The 18,622-nt window shown below is 36.9% G+C and overlaps 1 long non-coding RNA gene and 1 pseudogene across 3 annotated transcripts in view; one reads left to right on the top strand and one right to left on the bottom strand.

Annotated features, from left to right (window-relative positions):
- LOC102018214 overlaps positions 1–2,207 on the bottom strand; it is a 52,859-nt pseudogene extending 50,652 nt beyond the window's left edge.
- LOC102018523 overlaps positions 1–18,622 on the top strand; it is a 34,715-nt gene that overhangs the window by 7,966 nt on the left and 8,127 nt on the right. The window contains exons 2-5 of one of the 3 annotated variants that reach the window (XR_001234825.1): positions 4,909–5,012; positions 5,629–5,749; positions 7,136–7,260; positions 7,649–8,781. This is a non-coding gene — a long non-coding RNA (uncharacterized LOC102018523). Of the gene's footprint in view, positions 1–4,908; positions 5,013–5,628; positions 5,750–7,135; positions 7,261–7,648; positions 8,782–18,622 lie in introns of those variants that run through there. The other 2 variants (XR_261605.2, XR_001234826.1) reach the window with 2 other exon arrangements.

An 18,622-nucleotide genomic window follows, 5' to 3' on the forward strand; every position in this document is an offset into this window, starting at 1 on the left:
AGGAAAGGAAAGGAAAGGAAAGGAAAGGAAAGGAAAGGAAAGGAAAGGAAAGGAAAGGAAAGGAAAGGAAAGGAAAGGAAAGGAAAGGAGAAGAGAGAATATTCTTACTCCACTACTACAAGTTGGACTGGAGATATCAGAATGTTTCAGAGTGGGAGACAGTAACCTCCTACCTCAGGATTACCTTTAAGATGCCTGAAAACTCAGAAGGACATTTCAGTTGTTGTCTCTTCTTCATCAGAAATTTTTATCCCTTAATAATAAGTGCTACTAGACCTTACTAGAAAGATCTTACTAGAAAACCCTTGGTGTTCACAGATGAAAAGTAATCCTTAGTTTTTTCTTACACAATGCCACTAATTTCCTTCCTAATTTTAATGATAAAATTCTCTTCAATAAAACAGATATAGTACAACTACCTTCTCAGGTTTACTTTCTTCCTTATGAGATTCTTGTCCATAAGAAAATGTCCTCATTATAATCTCAACAGTTGATCCCAAGACCTCCTGAAGTGAATGGCTGAGAAGATGAGAATGCAGTGGATACTGTGGAGAATGTCTGCCATCCAGAAACATAAGCCAAGTGTAGCTCTCATCTCTCCTATGAGAGGGTATACAGAAAGAACTATAAAAGAGGTAAAAATATTGTGGAAGTAATCACCGTATAATTGATTGTATTCACTCCACAAATATATTTTGAAATGAATGAAGTATTTCATTGTCTTTTAAAACTTTAAAGTAGCTAATAAATCACCATAGATTACTTAGAAAATATTTCAAGGTAACTTGCAATTAATGGAATACTGTTAGATTTAAAGCTCAAGAAACATAAAAGTATTCTAAGAAATATTTAATTTTTGTCCTCCCAAACCTAGGAAAAATATTAATTTTACTACAAAAATTAAATTTAAAAATAAGGATATATTACACATATGAATTTAAATTTATCTTACAGTATCTCTCTATACAATAGTTCATTAGAACACTGATGCAGCATACCAAATTGAATATGATTTTATTTCACTTTGTTTTCTTTTTCAGTAGCAGAAATCAAACTCAGGACACTGTGCTTGCCATTCAGGTGCTGCACCACTGAGTTATATCCCCAGCCACAAATTGAATAGGAGAATAGATAATTAAAAGCACTTGAACACAGACTAACAAAATATCACCTGTAAATGCAAATAGGGCTAAAAAAATATCAACATGACCCCATTGGCTGTAATATTAACTGATGGAAGTCTTACTAAGTAAAATTTATTAGTAAAATTTATTATCAGTATCATAGCTAAAAATTATGATGATACACTGACAATCCTCCAGTATTTAGGTCATCAATTAAAATAATTCATTGTGTTCTTTCTGGTAGTATAATTTCATTGTTTAAAGTCAAGTAAATAATTCCTCAGGAGGTATGGTATTTACTTTGTTTTCGTGATACTTGTGGATAGCCAAGGTCTCAGGAACAAACACAGGAGAAAAATGTGGTGAAATTATTACTGAAAATGCAAAATCTTCAAAGCCATTTGCAAAATTTAAAGTACTAGATAATCTATTGTTTGAACATTTGCCCCCTCCCAAATCACGTTGAGATTTAATTGCCATGACTGCAGCATAGAGGTTGGATGTGTAAGAGGTGGGAGCCAAGAAGGCTCCTCCCTGTAGGCGGGGCTTGGGCCTTAATGAAAGGCACTTGCTTCCAGGAGTGACTCTGTCCACCCCTTCTGCCTCTGCCTAGTGGGACTCCGCAGGAAGGCCCTTGCCAAATGCTGATCCCTGGATTTCTGATTTCCCAGCCTCCAGAACTTTGAGAAAATAATTTGTTTATTATGAAAGCCAGTCCCAGGTATGCTGTTATAGCAGCACAAAATGAACAAAAAGAAATGAGCTTACCTACTCATTTATTCCAAGTTTACTTACTAAGTTAATGCTAAGTATTTCTAAGGAACATTTTAGTTCATAAATGGTTCTTCTATATCTACCTCATTTTGCATTTTGTGCATTTAGTATATGAACAGACATATTCTGTGCAATATAATCTCAACTATCTTTTAAAAGTTTTTTAAAAACAATTATCACTAAGGATGCTTTTCCTCCTCAAATAAGCACTCAGTCACTTGAAAAGAGTAGAGTAAAACAGCAACAAAACTCCCATCGGTATACCCACCATTTCCCACAGCATTTCAGGACCATTTACAACAAATCTTTGAAAACACATGTGGCAGAATTTAATTACACGGTGTTATATCCAGCATCTTCCCAATAAATATATTTTATTGCTGTTTTGTGGCATGTGATGACACAGTAATACTGCCTCTACTTTGTAGACTGAAAAGAACAACATTATTATCTGGAAATTAAACTCGTATTCTTTGTTTCACCTGACTATAGACACAGTGGCAGAAGGAAAGAATATACTGCTGAAAAAACATATATAGAAGAAACCTTAGTCAGACAAGGAAAAAACAAAACAGACCTTATCTAAGTGTGAAGTGCTGGTAAAGAGATTTTGGGGGTGAAACTGAACCAAGGAGACTGAGCTGCCCTCATGATGCAATCATCGGATTGTTGGGAGTTTCAGTAAACATGGCAAATATCAGTGAAATTTCTCAAGAGAGCCTCTGTTGATTGAGGACATGAGAGACGTTTGCTGCTTTTGTTGCCTTATGCAGTGCACTGCGACATTTGTCTCATCAAACCAGAATACATCAGAACAGAGAACTTAACCAGCTGAGCACTGCTGATGCAGACCAGTGGTTTACAAACCTTCTTACAGAGCAGAGATTTCTTTTGCCAAACAACATCTTAACTTATCTTTAAAGCCCAGAATGTAAAACATGCTGAAACAAAAATAATAATGAGACACAGATGCCTTATTGATGCTAGGTTAAAGTAAGTGGAACTGTAGAATGGATAAATGATGAAGACCCTTTGGGAAAGCACGCCTTCCATGACAGCTCAAAACATTCTTGTGTGGTCCATTTCTCTTATCTGATTTAGAAGAAAAACAAAGAATTACTGTGAAAATACCCATAGTCATAGAGTTTGTGAATGGTGAACCAGAGTTCTGAGCTTCCCACCTGAATCTCCTCATGTACATTTTATTGTCTTTTCAGAATATACAGATAATGAGATATTTAAATGATCAACAGATGGCCTTTATATTCTAACAAAAATTCAAATTCAATTTATAGTGGAAAAAATAATAAAAATACATTAGCCATGTATTATTGTTTAGCCCCCCCGTACCACAAAAAAATTTTGCTTATTTTCAATATTATTAATATGGATGCTACTCAATTTACTTTCAACAAACACACTGTGAAAATATTATAATTCAAATATGTAGTTTATCACCTAAGCTACTCAGCATCGTAGGTTAGCCATATAATACAATGGAGTAGGTATCAGGGCATTCCCCTCCTGATCACATAACACCATGGCTCATTGCTCAGCACCGACAGAGACTATCAGACCAAAGGTAACATTGTAAGTATTGTCTTATGGTGTTTATTGAATATATATTTCTTTTATAAATGTAGCCATCACAATTTGGAGACTCTCAGTACAATAACATGTTCCTTGGAAAAGACAATCAGCAAAATCATACAAGACAAAAATCATACTTTAACACAGGTGTTCTCTTATGCTTTTCACTACTATCCTGACTGTGATGTCTATTCTATAGAACAGTTGATTACGACAATGAAATCGTCACATATTTCATTTCTTTATGGGCCAAGTGGTCTAAATCCCTTATTAGCCTCTCACTGAAGCACCTAATATCTTTCAAATGCTAAGAGGAAGGATATGTTGATAGACTGATATCTTTAATCTTAAAAGTCTGTTATAAATAAGTGCCATATTCATGATGGTCACTGTTAACTTTGTATATAAAACATTCATCAAGTATCCCACAGTCACCATGAATGCCTCAAACACTTGAATGTTTCAGGCTTCATTTTTATTGTTATGTCTTTTTTTTCTTGCTTTTAATACAACAATAGTTGATACCAGGGTAATGGTCAGGTATTTGCTGAGTTCGTATTTCTAACTGTAAATGCCTCTGTACAGTATCGGCAGGGTCTGGAGCCTGACTAATTTATTTATTTATTTTTTGTTTCTAATGTTGAGCCTGAGCAATTTAAATGGAGTTTAGAGGACATCAGTACTCAAAATGACATTTTTTGAAAATGTTTAACAATAAATATTTCTTCAAATAAATAATCATTTAGATTCTAATTAAATGACAGCTATTGATATTGTGAGAACATACTCTGTTAATATGTATTTTGTAAAATGGCCATTTTGTGTTATCAGAAAGTGCAGGCATTTTCAGCATCCAGTAAAAACGTTTTTTATATCATTAAAAATAGAAAATTAAGAATTTAAAGAAAATATTAACTATTTACAAAACAGGAGTAACTTGCTGAAAAAATCCTGGAAATAAAAATGATGTTACAACCTGCATATATCTAAATCAGTAGAAAACAGAGCTCCCTGAAGTCACGTGGGGTGACCTGCACAAAGCCTGGTGACACTGTAGCACACGGAGGTGTATTAGCAAACCAGGTCCCAGCTCACTTATTTAGTTTCACTTTAAAATTTACAAAGGACGGTTTAAGTGTTATGTAGCTGTAAAATACAGCTAGTTTTACACGTACATCGAGTTAGGAGACAATAAAAATTCATTGTAAAAAGTCACAGACTCATAGACTTTCATGCCATACCGATCTTCAAATGACATCTACTCCAATGACTCCTGATTCTTGAATTCTCATAACATTCCAGCTTGTTGATCATTAAACCTCTGTCCAAACACAAAAAGTGGAATGGGATGGTAGGATGGTGCCAGGTAGAAAGCTCAAAGTTCATGTCAGTAAAATGACCTATTCTTAATTACTGTCAGGTCCATATTATACACTGTGATATTCCCACTGCTCAGCAACGAATCCACCACCTGCTCTTAAGAAATGATGCTGAGATGTCTGCGAACAAAAAGCAGAGAATCAGGTAATCATGTATGGGAAAATGCTTCATCTCATGAAGGATCTGTAAGGCTACCCCAGAGAATCTATAAAGTACTTTGATGAGTTACAAATTCCAAAAAACAGAATTTTTAAAACTATACTTTTAAAGTTTTTGCTAGTTACTAAAATTATTGCTTCCTATATCCAGTGAGAGCTTTCAACTGATCCTACTTTAGGAGACATTTTTTTAAAAGAAATGACAATTTAGTGAAATATCCGAAAGCAAACCAGGAGAATAATAATATTTTGAAGACTGAAAATCATCTGTTTATTGATATCCACTGATAAATTTCTTATAAAATTATTAATAACTTTGTTTTGCTTCTATGTAACTAATAACAGTCTCGGTGTTACTATTTTACTTGCAAAAACCTGGCAACTTAAACTGATTACTACTAAAATATTACCTTACCCTAAAGTCATGAAAATACTATTTTCTAAGGAATTATGTGGTCCAAAAATTTCCAAACCATTTTACTTCATTTATTTTATTCATCTATTAATTCAAACAACATGGTGTAATTCTCAATATCTTTTTGACTTTCTAAACTATGTTTTGATCATTTTGTGACAGGTTTTCTTTTTTTGCTATTTTTCAGAAAGCCTATGGTAAGGAAAACTCAACTGAATTATCAATGCCAATAGCAAATAACACTGGATTACATTAAAAATGGAAAACTATCCAAATTAATTCATGTAGATGGCTCGCCATGCAAACAGGTAAGAAACGAGCCCATGACATTCATTTTTTTTCCCCCATTTTCTAAGTTGCTGGATCTGGGGGCTGAGCTCAACAGCTCTTAGTCCCTTACCACATGGACCTTGCATAACAGCGCAGTCCTCCAGCATCTCTCTGACATCAGCGAGAGCCCAGTTCCTCTTTTAAAAGGCTCAGTTGACTACTTCAAGTGTACCTGGGAAATCTCTTTTCTAATGACTCCACAGTGAACTTATGAGTAACCCTACTGATATCTCTTTTGCCATAAATGGGTCATAATTCTGATAGTTATCCCTGTCCTGATCACAGTCCTGTCCATGCTAAAGGAGAGAGATCAGGAGCTGGGGATTTAGCTCAGGGACACAGCACCTGCCTGGCAAGTGCAACGTCATGAGTTTGATTCCCGGTACAAGAAAAAAAAACCAAAAACACTAAAAAATAAAAAAAATAAAGGAGAGAGATCAGACATGGAATCTCCACCAAAGGTCAGCGCTGTAGTCAGGATTTTCAGGGGAAAGGAATTGATACAGGCACATAATTTATGGGATTGCCTTATAAACGACTTGATCTACATTGCCAAACACTGCCTGCTACTGAAAAGTGGTGAGTATATAAGAGATGGATAGGGGAGCATAAGAGAATGAAGATTAACCTTTTCACCAAAAAATGTTAGAAATGCAAAACACTACCATAGATTGAAAGTTTACATTCCTAGCAAAGCCCCAGGAGTATCTTGGTGACATTGTGGTTTTTATCTAGGGCTCCTGAACTCTACAAAATGGAAAGAAGTGCATTTAGAACTCTCTGTGATAAATGCGTGAATGGTGATGCTGTCATGATATTCTTAATTTAAAGTGAGGGTGAAAGAGCATCGCTGTTCTAGGGTTACTATAAAATGATACATAGAGTGCTCTTAGGGTGGACACGGTTGGCAGTGCATAGCTGGTACAGTTCAGCTGAATCATCAGTTTCTAAACATAAACTTGGCATTCCACTAAAACTTTGTAAGAATCATGAAATGCTGGCTTTAATGTTTTCAGAAATTAGGAATGACTTTGAAAAGGCACTTTTATTTCCCTTCTTAATCCATAAATCAAATCTATTATATTTCTTATATTTCAAATTATAATTTTGCTGAAATCTCATGAATTACAGTAAATACTACATAACAGGATCCCGGGCCTTCACAATGAACTGCATCCTTAGCCCTAGCCTTTTCCTTTCCTCTCCTTTCCTTTTCTCTCCTCTCCTCTCCTCCCCTCCACTCCTCTCCCCACCCCTGCCCTCCCATCCCTCCCCTGCACTCCCTACCCCTCCCTTCCCATCCCTCCTCTCCCCTCCTCTCCTCTGCTCTTCTCTCCTCTCCTTTCCTTTCTTTTCCCTACCAGGACTATGGAGAGATAAAGGTATGCAAACTGTAAAAGAGAAGATAAAAGTCATGAAGAAATGGAATGAAGTGGAATGGAATAGAATAGAATGGGAGTACCAAAAAGTGTCCAAGGAAAAAGACAGAGTAAGTGCAAGACTTTATTAGAAGGTATGATGGCTATGAAATTCCTACAACAATGAAAGAGTGTGAACAGTAAAATTTTAATCTAATATGATTATGATTAAGGGCACATTGATGGGGTAGTTCTAAACACTCAATCAAATAATTCATAGTTTTACACACCCAGGAAACTAAAATAAAAATTACACATCTATTATCCAGAAATTCATTTCTAATGAAATGAATCTTCTAAGAAAATATGATAAATAATTCTAATTTTTAAGTTTAAGGTAAATAATAAATAGAATGGCATGAGTTTAAAAAGATAAGTGAAATAGAGCAAAACAAACAAAATCAATGGAAAATAGTTCATAAGATCTCAACACATCCTCTCCTGGATTTTCTCTTCTAGTCAAAAGACAAGAATTTGAATCAACAGATTTTGCATTTTTGACCTGGAAGGAATTCTAGAAATGTGAATCACTGCAGAAAACATCCTGTTTTTCAGTACCCACCATTTCAATGAAAAGGAGAATTGTGACCATTAAGAAAAAGCCATGCCACAAATAATCCCTTCCAAACTTCCAGTTAACTGTGAACAAAATATAAATATCATAGTGAGGGAAATATATTTTAAAATTCGATTTTGCCTAATTCCTGGGGAAAATCCTGTTGCATCTTTACCATGGAAAACTATGAAAAAGATTTTAAGCAAATCTATTTACTCAGGAGACCAAGGCAACTGTGAGCTAAGATCATCTGTACTCAAGGAGAGGTCAAAGAGGGTGGGAGATCATTCACTATTGAGGACCTTTAGTGGATGAATGCACCCATTCTGTCCCACATGCATTTCATTAAGAAATAATAAGTTAGCTAACACTGCCAAAATCAAGTTCACCTAAGTAACAGGTCATTATGTCTAATGACCTTTCTCTTTAATAGGTTAAAGTTTCCATCCAAGTGGCTAAAATAAAAATAACAAAAAATACCAATATTTTAGACATGGGACAACCAGAGAAATCTTTATATCTTGCCAGTGGGAGTGTAAATTGTTAGAAGCATGCTGAAAGTCTAGCTGGCCATTCCAAAATTGTATAATTGAATGTCTATGACTGAATGCCACTTCCAGATTTGTATGATCAACATAATGTGTATGAATTTTCATCAAAGAATATGCCCAGTAATCATCATAGCAGGAGTTTTCATAATAGACCCAAACTGGAAACTGTGAAGTGACTTTTGTCAGCAGAGTAATTTCATAAATTCTGGTATATTCTCCTAAAGAACTAACTTGCTGCCATAAGAATGAATGGAATTCATCTAGGTTCATTATGGAAAAATCCTGCAAAAGCATGGATCACTTTTGCAAATGCAGTATGATATAAAAGAAATAAGGCAAAAAGAATATGTGTTATTTCATTCCCTTTGCAAACATTGTAGAGACATTTTCAAATGTGCATTCCATTTACCTGCATGCTTTGTCAGTGTGGCTTGTGTCTAGATGTTCCACAAAGACTCATGCAGTCATAGGTGGGGCTTTTTCAGAGGTGCTTGAATCTACAGTGTGTGATGCTGGGATTAAGGGTGTATGATTGGGGCTGGGGATTTAGCTCAGTGGCAAAGCGCCTGCCTGGCAAGCGCAAGGTCATGAGTTCGGTTCCCAGTACCAGAGAAAAAAAAAAAAAGGGTGTATGGTTACTAAATCAGTCCACCTATTTCTTTGGCATGGCCCTAATCCCAGTAGCTTAGATAAAGAGAAAAGGGGGCAACAAGAAGCTTCTAAGGACCCTTGCTTGCTTTGATACCTGTCTGCCATGAACGCTTTCTTCTTTACATTGCCTGTCTGCCATGTGACTCTGCGTTGGAGCCAGCCCATTATGGACTGAAACCTCTGCAAACTATGAGCCAAATAAACCTTTCCTCCCTTAGCCTTGGGCATCACATGTTTGTCTCAGTAACAACAATTAAGTAAGATAGAATTTGGTACAAGAAAAGTGGGGCCATTGCTTTGACTATGTCACCATGTGGTTCAGGAGCCTTTGGGACTGACTTGTGGGAAGAGTTTGGAAAGGTTCATAAATGTCAGGTGAAAAAGTAGAGTGGGAATGCTGAGGTGGTACTTAATGGAAAATTCTGATCAGAGCTCTGGAGATAAGAATGCTGATAGAAATCCTGCTGGTAAAGTCCAAGCTTGGAGGTTTCTGCTAGGAAGAAGAACCATATTGGCTGTTGGACTCCAAACAGTGTGTTATACCTTGGCAGAAAATTTGCTGCATATTATTTATGTCCAAAGACTTTGCCTAAGACTGAAAATAAGGGTGGCAGACTAATTTCTTGTGTAGAAAAAATTTCAAAGCAGGCTAGTGTTTAAGAGATAAAATGCATACTGCTAGGGGCCTTTAGTTAGATTAGGTTGAGAATCAGGAGCAAAGAGCTCAGCGGAGTAACTTAAAATATTTTTTAGTTTTCCCAGAAAGAAAGCTCCAATAAAGTTATAGCCTACAAAGATGAAACAGAAGAGAAATTTGTCACTGAAAATCTAGCAAGTAAAAGCCAAATCTTTCAAAAGAGGGAAATAGAAAAGATAGCCAGAGATCACAAAAAAACAGCAGGACTCCACCCTTTGCAGTCTCAAAATTGCAGAAGTGAAAGACTTTGCTGTGACAAGAGAACCCTAGAGAACCACATTCCAGATAGGTAGCAGCCTAGAGAAATTTTTCCTTGAGATTTATTTGGTTCATAGGCACTCAACCCCTACAGCCAAGAGATTAGGAAGCCTAGCTACTGCTTCATCTGGCAGCAGATGTTGGCATCATCTATGTGGTGTTGGTTTTAGGTATACACAGAATGCAAGAATTGTGGGGTCAGGAAGGTTTCCACCCAAATTTCAGAAGAAGGCCTGGGAGGCCAGGTAATATGCTCCTGAGAAGTCAGGGTGTGAAGCTGTGAGTGTGAAACTAAGGGTGCAGTGAACACCCCACAAGTTTGGAGAAGCCAGTAACATGGATTGTCTGAAGAAAACTACTAGGAGTGAGCAGCGCTGGCCTAAGAGAGAAGCTATAGGAGTTACAACCACTGACAGTGACATAGAGGTGGAGCCATCCAAACTATTTGGAGTTCACATCTTGCCACAGATTGCCTCAGATACTAAACTTAGAACTACAGGACCTAATGTTTGTCCTGGTGGATTTTGGTCTTGCCTCACACCTATTCCTTTCTATTTCCCCTTTTGTACCTTTGGTACAAATGTTAATGTCTATCTTGTGCCACTGCATACTGGAAGTGTTAAACTTTCTTTTCGTTTGTAGAGGGGCTTGCAGCTAAGAGTTTGTCTTAAATCTCAAAGGAGACTTTGAATTTGGACTTTTAGCAATGCTGAAACAGTTAGGACTTTGGCAACTGTTGGAGATGGAGTAAATGCCTTTTGCATTAAGGGACGTGCATGAGTCTTTGGGGGCACAGGGGCACAATTTTATGACTTGTGTCTAGATGTCCCCCAAAGCCTCATGCAGCCATAGGTGGGGCTTTTTCAGAAGCAACTGAATGAAGAATGTGTGATGCTGAGATTAACAGTGTATGATTACTAAATCAGTCCACTGATTGGTTTGGCACTGCCCTAATTCCAGTAACCTAGATAGAGCATAAAAGGGGAAGAAAGAGGTGCCTCAGGGTCAAGCAACTAGACATGAACCTCAAAGAAACACTTCCCGGACTCAGCCAAGAACACCCAGTAGTGGCTCCACCAACTTCCTAGGAGAACACAAATCCAAACAAGTTTATGTTGCAATCTAAGCAACTTGAGTTATTTCTACTTTTTGATTATTATAAAGCAGAAAACTGCAATGTGTAGTTCATGACTATTGTTGTATCTGTGTGAGAGCTTCTCTAATAGCAAGTGCATTTAAACGGTTATTCAAAACTTCCAAATTCAGGGCCAGGGATATATCTCAGTGGGATAAGCACTTGCCTGGCAAGCACAAGGTCCTGAGTTTGATTCCCAGTACCAGAAAAAAGCCAAAAAATAAAAAAAAACCCTCCCAAATGGCAGTTCATACTGGCTTACCATTTGCATAAGCATAAAGACTGAATGTAAGTTCTTATTTTTCCAAGTACTCATTACCTACTTGTAAATTATTTCCAGTCTATTATGAGTAAAATGGTATTTTAGTTTCCTTAAATATGTATGTGATTATCATGGTTTTTTACTGTCACTCAAGCATAGAGTGGATATGTCATAAAGAAAAGAAGATTATTTCGGCTAATGCGTCTGGTACTAGGTTGAGAGGCCTCTTCTGGGCATGACCTTCTTGGTAGTAGAGAGTGCATCACATCAGAAGAGCTAGGAATCTGGACAACCTATCTAACTGGTTTTTATAGGAGGCTCATTCTCTGGATAACCTGTAATCCATTACTTGCATGAATAGATTGATCCATTCATGAGGACAGAGCCTTATTCACTCAATAAAGGCCCTATCTTGTCCTACCTCTTAATATCTCATGGTTCAAATAAAACTTCAATGTGAGTGTAAGAGGGGAAAAAACTGTTTTCAAACCAAAGTAGTTTCTTATTGTTATTGACATGGGTACTTTTTCATGCTCATTGATCAGTCATATTTCTCATTTTTGTGAACTTTATGCAATTACTTAAGAGGATGATGATTACCTTTAATTAATTTGAATGAGTGATTTTTAGTTCTCAATACCACTTGCTGTTTGCTAGATGTATTACAAATATCTTTTGCCAATCCCTGTGACTTGTTTTCACATTTATTACATTATTGTTGTGCAGAAATTATGTTTTAATATAGCAAATCAATTTATTATTTTCCTGTATATTGCTTTTTCTATATCTTGTTTAGGAAATCTTTGTTTATCTCTACAAACATATAGTGTTCTCTGGCTGCGGGCGGGGTGAGCAGACTTTCAGCCCCGCACGCCCAATTTTATGTGCTTATATCTGGTAATCTGAACAGCTACTTTGAAGATAACAATATGCAGCTTAACAACCATTGTTGATTTTGTGTGGCTTTTTTTTTGAAATTCTGTATCATTTTTAGTGGTTTTTTTTTTCTAGTTTTTACTTTCCTTGAAATTATTTTAAAAATCCTATTCTTCTTCTGAGCCCCATATTTAAATCAAATATGACTATTGCTGTCTATGTGAAGTTTGCTCAGTTCATTATTTATCTTTCACAATGACATTTGGGACGCCAATATGTCAGGCTAGATTTGATTCCCCTACTGTGTATTACACTATATTATTATCTTAAAATATCCTCATTTGTCTCCCATCAGAGGCTACACCATGCCATAAACATTAAAATAGAAGATCTGGAATGGAATTAATAGCATAGTTAGAGGGCTTAATATCTAAATGGCTTGTTAAAGGAGTTTGAATTATCTGATTCTTCTGGTTTGAATACAAAAGCATTCACTCAGTTTGGGAAGCAAAGTATGCCAACTACCTCAGTAGTGAAAATCTGCTTGGCATTGGTTTGGTTTTGACTTCATGCCTAACTCATACATACAGGTCAGATTAAGCCTGAATGAGACCTGGGATATTTTTCATCTTGAGCTGCAGCAGAAAAGAGGAGATGAAAGTGAATGTTTCATTCTATGCATAATCTTATCCCAGACACTGCTGATTCCTGATTAAATTCTCAATCAACACATTCTCAACAGCACATTTATTTAGTTCCCCAATCTCATTTAGAAAGCTTTTGGATTTAAATAAACTGAGTAATCTCAAAAAATTCTGCATAATGTAGACAAAAATAAAATCTCAGGAAAAATTTATTTCATCATGTTTGTCATAACTCTAATTTCACAATGATTTTATTTTGCATCAAACATTCTGTTTGTTTGGAATTTTTATAATATATATGCATACATTTATATACAGGTAGTCAAAGTATATAAAGTATAAGACATATATACAGGTGTATATAATTATAAAGGCATTGTTCATATAGAAAACTATAGTTATCATAAGAATTAAAGCCATTATAATGAATTTTTGCTAAAATGGCTTCTGTTTCATGAAGTAGTAAATAAAACACTTGAAAATTTATTTCAAATTTAATTATGTTAACTGAGTGTTCCAAAATAATCCTATAAGAGTATTCTAAGGGGCTGGGAATTCAGCTCAGTGGCACAGCACCTGCCTAACAAGCACAAGGTCATGAGTTCGATTCCTGATACTGGAAAAAAACCAAAAAACAAAAAAAGAATATTCTAAGTTTGTGACAGAAATAAATAGTAACCAATATTCAATCTCCTTGGCTTTTAGTTAAATCAATGAGAATGATGGGACTGAGCCACACATCCCACTCTGATGCAAACACTTTGGGAAGTGGGATCCACACATCGCCTGCTAGAGAAGCCAGGTGTCTAGAAAGCTCTGACAGAGGGGTCACCCAGCTCCCAAATCACTGCGCACCTGAGTCTCTCTTGTACCTTTCTTTTTAATACAGACACCATACTTGGCTCATCTGTGACAGCTAATCCAAGCAGGATTTCTAAACCGTATGTCAGGGACCCACCTGCTTTAACAAAGAACCAAGGCTCTGTAGATACCACCTTTTCTAGCAGGAAAAAAATGTAGTTTCTGTCTGTACCAGAGTTCCCAGAGCTGGAGGAGAATAATTCATATAGAGTTCTCCAATAAATTTCAATTTGCTATCTTAATCTTTTAAAAATTATTCATTGCTGGTAAAATGTCACATAGAAATCTGAATTTCCAAGTTCTTCTGTTAACCAACAGAACTGAGAAGTCTGGGACCACACCCTGCTTGTCAGCAGTTCCCTGGACTGAGTTCAATGCTGCAGAGAACCCTGCCTTGCTCCTCAGCTTGCACTGTCCGCTCTTGTCATTTTCCTTTGCTTTCTAGGTGTGTGAGTTTTAGATTAACCATGAACCACTCCCTTATAGTGTCAAGTCTTGAATCACATGCTCATTTATCTCAAACAAGTGCCTCCTCCCAAACACAAATTTTAGGAATACTTATGTTAACTCTGTTTGAGCATGACTCTATTCAATATAATAATGAATTCTTGGGATACAGAAAATCTAAGGTTTTTAAAGTGAGAATAATTTTTCTTAAATTTACTGTGTTTCTTGTCTTACACTGGAATTTCAAATGGTTTTATTCAATATGACCCCTGGATGTCAACAGTGAAGGAATCAATCTTTCTGACCAGCAACTTTTGCAGTGGTAGAACTACATACTGTCTCGCATCATTGTTTTGGATACAGATTGTTAGGGTGACAGTGGGTACAAAGAGTGGCCTTCTACCTACCCAGCAGCCTGGAGCTTGAAACATCAGTCAGATGGGGATTTTGATGAAGGGGCAGAAGGTACACAATATGATATATATGAATAGGAATGTGGTCTCCGCCAGCTTATTGGACATAGGAAGCTGTGAGCAGGTGGAGAACCTGGTGTCCCTTAAACAGAATGTACACATCTACATTTAGTTCTGCCTGTGTTGCCTGCTGAGCATGTCACAGTATGCGATTGGTTTAGCCCAGCTGATGGTTTCTTCACTTACAAACTCTACAAACTGAGGATCATGACAGCACCACTGCAGAGTGTTATTATCAAGGCTCAAGAGAGACTCTTTAAGGTTTTATGTCTGGCCCATGGTCAGGGGCTACAAACATTAGTTCTGATTATTATTTTCACCAAGACAATCAGCTCTGGTATCCTCTCTCCTACTGCAAAGAGTGTCTTCATCTCAGCCCTCTCTTTTGCAGATGGATATGCATGAGCTTCTAGCTTCATTTTATTCAACAACTATTTATTGAATGCTTATAATGTGCCAGGCCCAGTAAGGTAGAGAGAAAAGCAAAGAAAAAGAAAAATTCCTGTTTGGTGGCTCATACTCCAGTGTGGTATTTCAGACTGCATTTCAGCTATCAACTGGCCACGACCATGCAAAACTCATAAAGTCCTTGGCCTACAAGTACCTAACGTGTCCTGCTATGATTTAACTACATCAGTTCCCAAAAAATCCATGCACTGAAAACTTGAAGACCAGTGGAATGACAATGAGAGGTACATGAACTGCTAAAAGGGTAACCTAATAGGAGGTGATTATGTCATCATCTTCAGAAGAAATCAGTGCTGATCTTCTGGAAGTGAGTTAGTCTCACAAAGCTGAAATTAGTTGTCTCATAGGCAAGTTATTGTGAAGCAAGGCCATCTCACATGCTTGGCTTCCTTCACACATCCCTGTGCTACTCACACACGCTCTCCACAATGCAATACCACGACCACCTAGTGACAGAGCAGAAGTCTTTTACTAGAGGCTAAACAGGGCTGTCTTACATTGGACTTTCAGCCCTGAAACTGTAAGCTAAATAAACCTCTATTCTGCATAAAAATAGCCAGTCTTATAGGTGAAGTATAGGAACACAAAGCCATGTAAAATAAGTCCATTTTCGAGTTGCCCTGAGTTAAATATTCCAAAATTTGCATTAAGATATCAAACTTCCCATTCTAAATGAGGAGAGAAAACTGAAGTTCTTTCCAAACACTTTCAAGAGAAGTAAAGGTAAATCTTTACCACATTAAAAATTGGTAAACAATCAACCAAGCAAACTTTATCCCAAGATTAATTTTAGTCATTTATTAATCATCATTAACTGATTCATTCAGATAAAGCTGGGAGCAAAAGAGCCTTGCAGGGTGGTTCTGCTGTAGTACCAGCAAAATAAAATACAGCATTACCACACGTACTACAAATCCAATTTGTACAGTACTATGCTGCTTCCCACAACTCACAAACTATATTTGTCTTTTCTACCGTGATACTTGGCAAGGACTCTCTGTGCCTGACTACTTAGGAGAGGTATAACATCCTGTTTTATGCAGAACCCAAAGTTACTTTATCAAAGTCAATGGATCAAAAGAGTTGCTTCTTTAAATGTCCTCTGGTTCACAAACACATCAGCTGAGGATTCCACATAATGTGGTTCCAATTATGAAACAATCATATCAGCTTTCAGGGGAGAGGGAGACGGCTATTGCAACTCCTTTACTATTTAAAAGAAGCCCAAAGAAAAGCACTGAAAATCTGATGTTTTTAAACAAATTAATTTTGTGATATAAAAACAGATCAAAGTATGAGAACTTTAGTTCTCTATATACATATTTAATTAAGCCCATCTACTTAATCTAGGCTGCTAGAATCCATCTGTGTGGTGCAGATTTTGGCATCAGCTTTCAGTCAGCTTTCAAATACATATAAATGGATCTTCTGTTTAATCTGCTTGTACCACCATTGAGTTCCTTGATTTATTGCCCAGAAAAAGTCTAAGATCCTGAAAATGAAAACACATATATTAAGACCAAATTTTTTGAAAAGTAGTTGTAACCTCTCACTCATTGGACAGTTGGATAATCACTATTAAAACCAACAGAAAACATGATAATGAGGCTGCTCATCACTTGAAGTCAAGTATGTGTGTAGTATGTTTCTTACCCAAATATGTAGCATGAGTGGGACAGGAGAAAGAGGAAACATGGAATCATTTTAAAATTGCTGGCGATAGGAGCAGGTAGGGTGAAAGGTGCACAGTAAGGAACGAGAAGGAAAAAGAGGAAGAGATGGGCAGAGAGATGTTGCTTTCTTGTCAGCTTCAGATTTTCCCTGGCCAGAGTGCTGTGGGCTCTCAGGAAGGTGCAGAAAGACAAACAAAACAAAACATAGAGGAAATTTCTGTCCAGTTTCTCAGGTGGGTTTGAATACTCCCTTCTTTGGGAGTATTCAGTGATCAGATAGCTCTGCATTGCCACAGATGGAACAGTTAACTTCTATATATCAAACTTGTAGCCATGGTTTGAGAAAACATTCCTGCCTTGGCCCAGGCACTTTCCCCCTATCTGGATAACTATCATTTTAGAGTACTGGAGGTGGAACCCAGCATCTCCCACATTACAGGCAAGCACTCTGCCACAGGGTTACACCACCATCCCCAGCCTTATATGGCATTTCTGCACTATTGATGCATTTCCTGAGCATTGTCCATGTTTTTGACCATCTTTCTCTTAGGGTGTCTGCAACTTTTCTTTCTGTTCTAAGCCTTGGTGTTTTGGCTTGGCAAATATTTGAGGTTTCAAAATCATCTTTTAATGACAGTCCCCAGAATGATCTTTGGTAGTCAGAACTTTTTCACATAGGGATAAAAGCAAGTCTGCAATGGAAATGATACACCTAATATACTTAATAGTAGCCTTAAGACCCTGACCTGATACACCTAATATACTTAACAGTAGCCTTAAGACCCTGTCCTATTAAAAAATATCATGGCTGGTGCTGGGGATTTAGCTCAGCAGCACAGCGCCTGCCCCGCAAGTGCAAGGGCATGAGTTCGATCCCCGGTACCAGAAAAAAAAAAAAAAAAGTTACCTAAAAAATATCATGGCTTTCTAGTATCTAAACTCCAAAAGTCATGTATTCAAAATGTTTCACACAGCCTTACAAACTATTGGAGTGCTCTGACCCACTGGCAGAAGTGTTGCTAACTGACATGTAATTGTATTATATTTGGCTACCAAAATATATTTTATTCATAATGTTTTTTTACAAAGTATCTCTTTCTCCAATGAAGTCACCCTACATTGGATTAATACATGGACATTATATAGTCATATCAAACAATTTGTGCACATACCCATTTTTAAGGACCACTGATAATTTTCTTAGAATGTGTATATTGGAAGATTTGTTGGAAGATGATAATGAAACTTGCCCTGCATTTCCACTAACTGAGAGGAAAATCCATTCTACAATAACAGTTGTGGCCACTAATAATGTTTGCTGCTTGCTTACAAAGAATGGGCATTTAAAAGGATTGCATAGATTATTTCAGCTATTTCACACAGCAAATATCTGAAAGAATTTTGTCTCTGCTTTATATATTAATTTTGAGACCAAAAGATATAAATTTGCTTGGTATAATCCACTGTTAATTGTATAAAACTGATATGAGCTCAGACTGTTTATTAACTGTGCCCTCAGCCTCTGACGATAGCATTTTCGGGGCAGAATATTTCCACTGAAGTCTGATTCTTCTGCTAGTAACGATAGCCACCCTTATGATGTGATGTCAAAATACGACAAATAATCATATAAGGTATGTGGCGCCAATCATCCAAATTGAGACATAGATCATGGGTTTTGCATATGAACTAAGTGGCCAGGAATGGCACATTAGCCTCCCGAGGATGCTATCACAAATACTATGAATGTAGTGCCTTACAAGAAGTCTATTAATTTACAGTAGAGGGCAGAACTCTGAAATCAAGGTGTTACCAGGACTGTCCTCCCTTGGTCGATTAAAATGGTGAATTCCACTGTGCCTTTTCCAGCCTCTGGCAGCT

The sequence above is a fragment of the Chinchilla lanigera genome, unplaced genomic scaffold (assembly GCF_000276665.1).
Source record: "Chinchilla lanigera isolate Chin_1 unplaced genomic scaffold, ChiLan1.0 scaffold00033, whole genome shotgun sequence".
NCBI classification, from domain to species: Eukaryota; Metazoa; Chordata; class Mammalia; order Rodentia; family Chinchillidae; genus Chinchilla; species Chinchilla lanigera.